The following is a 7,840-nucleotide window of genomic DNA, read 5'->3' as shown; positions in this document are numbered from 1 at the left end:
CAGAATCAGAACAAAGAATCCTAAAATTCATATGGAACCATGAGACCTTAAATAGCCAAAGCAATCTTGAGAAAGAACAGAGCTGGAGGTATCATGCTTTCTGATTACAAACAATATTACAAAGCTATAGTAATCAAAACAGTATGGTAGTCATACAAAAACAGACACATAGTTCAATGGAATAGAGTAGACAGCCCAGAAGTAAACCCATGCTTATATGGTCAATTAATCTATGACAAAGGAGGCAAGACTATAAAGTGAGAAAAAGACAATCTCTTCAATAATGGTGTTGGGGAAACTGGACAGATACACACAAAAGAATAAAACTGGACCACTTTCTTACACCATATATAAAAATAAATTCAAAATAGGTTAAAGACTTAAAATATACGACCTGAAACCATAAAAGTCCTAGAGGAAAATATAGGCAATAAACCCTTTGACCTTGGTCTTAGCAATATCTCTTTGTATCTGTTGCCACAAGCAAGGGAAACAAAAGCCAAAATAAACAATTGTACTACATCAAACTGAAAAGCTTTTGCACAGTGAAGGAAGCCATTAATGAAATGAAAAGGCAATCTACTGAGTGGGAGAAGCTATATGTAAATGATATATCTGATAAGGGGTTAATATCCAAAATATATAAAGAACCCATAAAACTCAATATCAAAAAAGCAAGCAATCTGCTTTAATAATGGGCAGAGAACCTGAATAGACATTTTTCCAAAGAAGACATACAGATGGCCAAAAGACACATTAAAAGATGCTTCATATCACTAATTATCAGGAAAATGCAAATCAAAACCATGAGATGCCACCTCACACCTGTCAGAATGGTTATTATCAAAAAGACAACAAATAAGGTGCTGGTGCGGTTGTGAAGAAAAAGGAATCCTCATATGTTATTGGTGGGAATGTAAATTAATGCAGTCATTATAGAAAATGGTATGGAGTTTCCTCAAAAAATTAAAAATAGAACTACCACATGATCCAGCATTTCCACTCCTGGAAATCTCTCTGAAGAAAACAAAAACACTAATTTGAAGAGATATATGCATACCTGTGTTCATTTCAGCATTATTGACAACAGTCAAGATGTGGAAGTAACCTAAGTTTCCATCAACAGATGAATAAATATAAAGAAGAAATGGTATATGTGTGTATGTATATATATATATATATATATATATATATATATATATATATATATATATAATGGAATATTAGCCATAAAGAAGAATGAAATCTTGCAGTTTGCAACAACATGGATGGATCTAGAGGGTATTATGCTAAGTGAAATAATCAGACACAGAAAGACAAATGATATACAATTTCACTTACATGTAGAATCCAAAATCAAAATAAATGAACAAACATAACAAAATAGAAACTGAGTCATAGATACAGAGAACAAACTGGTGGTTGTCAGAGGGGAGGGTGATGGTGAAATAGAAGAGAATAAGTAAAAGGGATTAAGATGTACAAACTTCCAGTCATAGAAGAAATAAGTCACAAGGATATAAGGCTCAACATAGAGAATTTAGTCAGTAATATAGTGCTAACTTTGTACGGTGACAGATGACTACTAAACTTATTGTGGAGATCATTTCGTGTTGTACATAAATGTCGAACCATTGTGCTGTACCCTTGAAACTAATACTGTATGTCAACTATGCTTCAATAAAAAAATAAAATCTCATAATTATTTTATTATTAAAAGCAGGTTGTAATCTATATAATACTAGCTCAATTTTGTAATTAAAATTATTTATGTATGCATAGTCAAAAGCATGTATAAACCTACATCAAAATGTTAATATTGTCTATATCTAGATTGTGGAATTCTAAGTTTTTATTTTTTTATTATTTACTAATTTTCTATGATGTTCACGTAATATTTCTATAATCTGAAAGTATCTACTTAACCAAAGGGATAAGAAATTTATATGGGACCTCTTTGATCTTTTGGATGAATGTGGTTTTTCTCAATGTTGTCTACTTCTACTTCACAGGTTTTATTTGAGTGTCTTGTGTGCCCAGCATCATGGTAAACACTTAGGAACACTTAATATACAGGCAATATTTTCCCCTCTCTCCTTCATTCCCTCCCTCCCACTCTCACTTCCTTTCCTTCTTCCTCCTTTTTTCCTTTCTTCCCAGCTATATGCAAGGCACTGTGGAAGGTACTAGAAATACAAAAGAGAATAACCTTGAAGTTTTTGTTCTCTTATAACTCAGTCCAGAAATGTAACAAACACATAAATTGACATTTATAATACAGTATACAGATGGTATGTGAAAGCATTGTAGAGACTGACATTGCTCGAGTAATGAGTGAAGGACTCACAGAAGAAAGCCAAGGACATACATAAATAATTGAGCACACCTATTCCACATCAGGTAATTCGCTAAATGCTATACACATATTTAACTGAAGCCTCTAAAACAGAACTCTCCTAGTTTTCCCCATCTCTATAAATGGCACCGCCATCCACCTGATTGAAGCCACACTAGAAGATTTCCTTTAATTCCTGTTTTCTTTAAACATCTCTCTTCCTGCCTCATATCCAAACCACCAGCAATCCCACCAACCTGACTTCTAAAATATAACCCAAATCTATCCCCTTCTTTTCACTGCTATCACTACCACTCTAGTCCAAAATGTCATCATCTTTCACCTGGATTGCTATGGTACGTCCCATCTGGTCTCCTTGATTGTACTCCTCACCTTCCTCCAATTCATTCTCCATATAGTATCTAGAGTCAACTCTTAAAATGCAAAGTAGATCATGTCCTTTACTGTTTGAAATCCCTCTAATGACTTCCCATTATATCATATGATCTGGCCTTAACCTACCTCTTCAACCTCAGCTTCTTCCATTCACCCTTTAGTTCACACATCTCCAAGCATATTGGCCTTCTTACTGTTCCTTAGATAGTTTGTTTCCACCTTAAGGCCTTTGTAGTTGCTGTTACTTCTTCCTGGAATGCTGTCAACTGATGATTTTACCACATTAGGCTTCCTTCTTCTTATTAAGGTCCAGCTCAAATGCCACTTTCTTGTGAGGCCTTGTCTGATCTCCAACCCAAATATAAATTACTCAATTGCACCCCAGTAACTCTCTAAAATATTACCAGTTTCCTTTCTTTCTAGCCCTTATTTCAACCTGAACTTATATATTCACTTACTTATTTTCTGTTTCCCCACATTACAATATAAGTTCCTTGAGGGAACAAAAAAGGTCAGATCTACCTTACTAACCACCTTATCTTCCATACCTAGAGCAAAGTATGGCACATAAGTAAGTACTCAATAAATATTTGTCAAATTAGTTAATAGATAAATATCCTCATAACAAACTTTGGAAGCGGGTACCACTTAAGTGCCATTTTGCAGATGAAGACACAAAGGTTGAGGGAGGTTAAGTAACTTGCCCAAGCTTATCATACTTGTAAGTGGCAGAGCCAAGATATTAACTCAGATTTGTCCTTATACTAATGTCAAAATGGTTGGAGGAACAGGAGCTTTCAAGAAAGATGGATAAATAATTCACAAAGCAGGAAAGGGATCAGGAAAGAGTGGATTAATGAAAACCCAAGAGGAGAACTAGAAGAGTTTCAAAAAGAATAATAGTGTGGAATGTCACAGAGAAGTGAAGAGAGGGGAAGAACAATAATATTTAACATTTATTGAGCCAGGAACTGCGTCAAGTCCTGGATACACATTATCATATTTAATCTTCACATCAACCCTATGAGGTAGGTACCATTATTATCACTGTTTTACAAAAATCAGCTAGGTTGCCAAAGATCATAAAACTAATGTATGGTGGAACAGATTAAATCCAGATGTCACTTCAGTTGCCAATTAAATGATCACTGGCGAATTTATTAGCAAGAGCAATTTCATAAGGGCAACAGCCAGACTGCAGTGGGTTAAGGCATAGATGGTAAAAAAAAAAAAATAAGTGCTGATAGCAGATTGCATATCACTCTTCCTAGTTCACTGGTTTGAGTGGAAGACAAGGTAACTGGAAATAGACACAGGGTCAAAGTTTTTTTTTCAATATGGAAGAACCTAAAGCATGCCATGATTAAGTCCAATGTGGGCTTAAATTTCTTAATCTCATATTTTGTTATTGATTTCACAGTTCATACATTTTGCTTTTCATCTTCATAAGTTGTAAAAAGGTTAGTCAGTATTTTTTGTTTATCATAAAAAACCCAATCTAAGGAATCCAAGCCATCAAGGATTCCCCACATTAAACATTCATATTATGCATAGTAGGGGGTCTCCAGGCAGGGCAATGAAGGAGATCACTCCATCTGCCTTGGATGCCCATCCTATGAAAAGTTATTACAAAAAGACATTCCATTCTCTTCTTTCTTAGAGAAACCCAGGCATTGCTTTTGTTTTCCTTGAGGGCACTGTAACATATGGAATTGAAGTAAAATCTAAACAAACCAAACCTTTAAATTAAGAAAATAATTAGTTGAACTAAGCCATAGACTATTACTGAAAATGCTCACCAAAATGCTACTTGTTTTGGTTATCTGCAGTTTGTAGGGGAAACAATTAACCAGATTTTCATGTGGAAAAATAAGCAATCTGAGGCTCACTTCTCTACTCACTGCCAGGGTCCATCAACTCTACCTTGTCCTAGGTTCCCAAATCACAACCCAAATCACAGTAGAGTGGGGATAGAACTTTTGGCAGACAAAGGAAAGGATAATGAAAGCAGTGTCCCAGAAAAACAAGATTGGTTTAGTAGATTGCTTCTGGGAAATAGGAGATTAAAGGACTTTAAATCTTATAACTTAGATGCAGGGTCCTAGAGGAGATAGAATGTGATCTAGACAAGGAGAAAATGAGTTGCTTAGTCAGCACTTTCTTTAGGCTCTCAGCTCAGTGGAGAGAAATAAGTTGTGACATTCAGGCTTTACTCTAGGTCGTTCCAACCAGCTCACAAGGAATGTAAAGTAGGAAAGAGGACTATTTATTTTCATTCATGAATAGCAAGGAAAGCACAATGAGTACCTTGCTCCTGATTTTTTTGTGAAGAGATAATCCACTTTAGGAAGTCAATCATGAAAGTAGAGCATTACATGAGTGGAGAATCTACAGAATCTTCCAGTTGAACAGACTCAATTTTAATATTGAAAAGTTATAATAAAGAGCTGATATTTATTTTAAAGTTTTCACAAATGATTTTTTTCACTTTTTATTTAAGTACCAAAAAGTCATATCACTATTTGGTAACGAAAACAAAGAAAAACTATAAACAGGCATAGGGAGCCTCTGACACACTAAAAAAGACTCCGGCTTTGAAAAAATGTGTAAATATATATTTGATGCCAAAAAAATGCAATATTGCGAAAATATAGTTCACCACAAAAAAAGGCTCAAAATTTCAATCCTTTAAAAATGCTGTTAAAAAAATCAGAATCTATAACTATCCACCTGATTCTGGAAATTAGACTGCCACATCATTACAAGTGTATATAATATAAATAAAACATTATAAAATTCCCAGTATTAATTTGACCAGGGTTGAAGCAATAAAAGAACTAAAGAGGAGAGGAGGAGAGAAGATGGCGGAAGAGTAAGACGCGGAGATCACCTTCCTTCCCACAGATACAGTAGAAATACATCTACACGTGGAACTGCTCCTACAGAACACCCACTGAACGCTGGCAGAAAACGTCCGACCTCCAAAAAGGCAAGAAACTCCCCCCGTACTTGGGTAGGGCAAAAGAGAAAAAAGAAATAACAGAGACAAAAGAATAGGGACGGCACCTGCACCAGTGGGAGGGAGCTGTGAAGGAGGAAAGATTTCCACGCACTAGGAAGCCCCTTCGCGGGCAGAGACTGCGGGTGGCAGAAGGGGGAAGCTTCGGAGCCACGGAGGAGAGCGCAGCCACAGGGGTGCGGAGGGCAAAGCGGAGAGGCTCCCGCACGGAGGAGCGGTGCCGACCAGCACTCACCAGCCCGAGAGGCTTGTCTGCTCCCCCGCCGGGGCGGGCGGGGGCTGGGAGCTGAGGCTCGGGCTTCGGTCGGATCGCAGGGAGAGGACTGGGATTGGCGGCGTGAACACAGCCTGAAGGGGTTAGCGCACCACAGCTGGCCGGGAGGGAGTCCGAGAAAAAGTCTGCAGCTGCCGAAGAGGCAAGAGACTTTTTCTTCCCTCTTTGTTTCGCTGCGCGCAAGGAGAGGGGATTCAGAGCGCCGCCTAAACGAACTTCAGAGACAGGCGCGAGCCGCAGCTAACAGCGCGGATCCCACAGAAACAGGGGCGCAGAGGAAAAAGCGGAGAGACTCCCGCACAGAGGCTCGGCGCCGAGCAGCGCTCACCAGCCCGAGAGGCTTGTCTGCTCACCTGCCGGGGCGGGCGGGGCTGGGAGCTGAGGCTCGGGCTTCGGTCGGATCGCAGGGAGAGGACTGGGATTGGCGGCGTGAACACAGCCTGAAGGGGTTAGCACACCACAGCTGGCTGGGAGGGAGACCGGGAAAAAGTCTGCAGCTGCCGAAGAGGCAAGAGACTTTTTCTTCCCTCTTTGTTTCGCTGCGCGCAAGGAGAGGGGATTCAGAGCGCCGCCTAAACGAACTCCAGAGAAGGGCGCGAGCCACGGCTATCAGCGCAGACCCCACAGCAACAGGGGCGCAGAGGGAAAAACGGAGAGACTCCCGCACAGAGGCTCGGCGCCGAGCAGCGCTCACCAGCCCGAGAGGCTTGTCTGCTCACCTGCCGGGGCGGGCGGGGCTGGGAGCTGAGGCTCGGGCTTCGGTCGGATCGCAGGGAGAGGACTGGGGCTGGCGGCATGAACACAGCCTGAAGGGGTTAGCGCACCACAGCTGACTGGGAGGGAGACCGGGAAAAGGTCTGCAGCTGCCGAAGAGGCAAGAGGCTTTTTCTTGCCTCTTTGTTTCGCTGCGCGCAAGGAGAGGGGATTCAGAGCGCCGCCTAAACGAACTCCAGAGAAAGGCGCGAGCCGCGGCGATCAGCGCGGACCCCAGAGACGGGCGTGAGACGCTGGGGCTGCTGCTGCCGCCTCCAAAAAGCCTGTGTGTGAGCACAGGTCACTATCCACACCGCCCCTCCCGGGAGCCGGTGCAGCCCGCCACTGCCAGGGTCCCGTGATCCCCGGACAAATTCCCCGGGAGAACGCACTGCGTGCCTCAGGCTGGTGCAACGTCACGCCGGCCTCTGCTGCCGCAGGCTCGCCCCGCCTCCTCCGTACTCCTCCCTCCCCGCGGCCTGAGTGAGCCAGCGCCCCCGAAGCAGCTGCTCCTTTAACCCCGTTCTGTCTGGGCGGGGAATAGACGCCCTCAGGTGACCTACACGCAGAGGCGGGTCCAAATCCAAAGCTGAACCCCAGGAGCTGTGTGAACAGGGAAGAGAAGGGGAAATCTCTCCCAGCAGCCTCAGAAGTAGCGGATTAAAACTCCACAAACAACTTGATGTGCCTGCATCTGCTGAATACCTGAATAGACAACGAATCATCCCAAATTCAGGAGGTGGACTTTGGGAGCAGGATATATTAATTTTTCCCCTTTTCCTTTTTTTTTGTGAGTGTATATGTATATGCTTCTGGGTGAGATTTTGTCTGTATAGCTTTGCTTTACAATAGCTTTATTTTGCTTCACTATATTATAGCCTCTTTCTTTCTTTCTTTCTTTCTTTCTTTCTTTCTATTTTTTCTCCCTTTTACTCTGAGCCGTGTGGACGAAAGGCTCTTGGTGCTCCAGCCAGGCATCAGGGCCGTGCCTCTGAGGTGGGAGAGCCAACTTCAGGACACTGGTCCACAAGAGACCTCCCAGCTCCACGTAATACCAAACGGT

This window comes from Eschrichtius robustus, chromosome X, assembly GCF_028021215.1.
Source record: "Eschrichtius robustus isolate mEscRob2 chromosome X, mEscRob2.pri, whole genome shotgun sequence".
Taxonomy (NCBI): Eukaryota; Metazoa; Chordata; class Mammalia; order Artiodactyla; family Eschrichtiidae; genus Eschrichtius; species Eschrichtius robustus.
The sequence above is the reverse complement of the archived record's forward strand: the minus strand, read 5'-3'. Positions refer to the sequence as shown.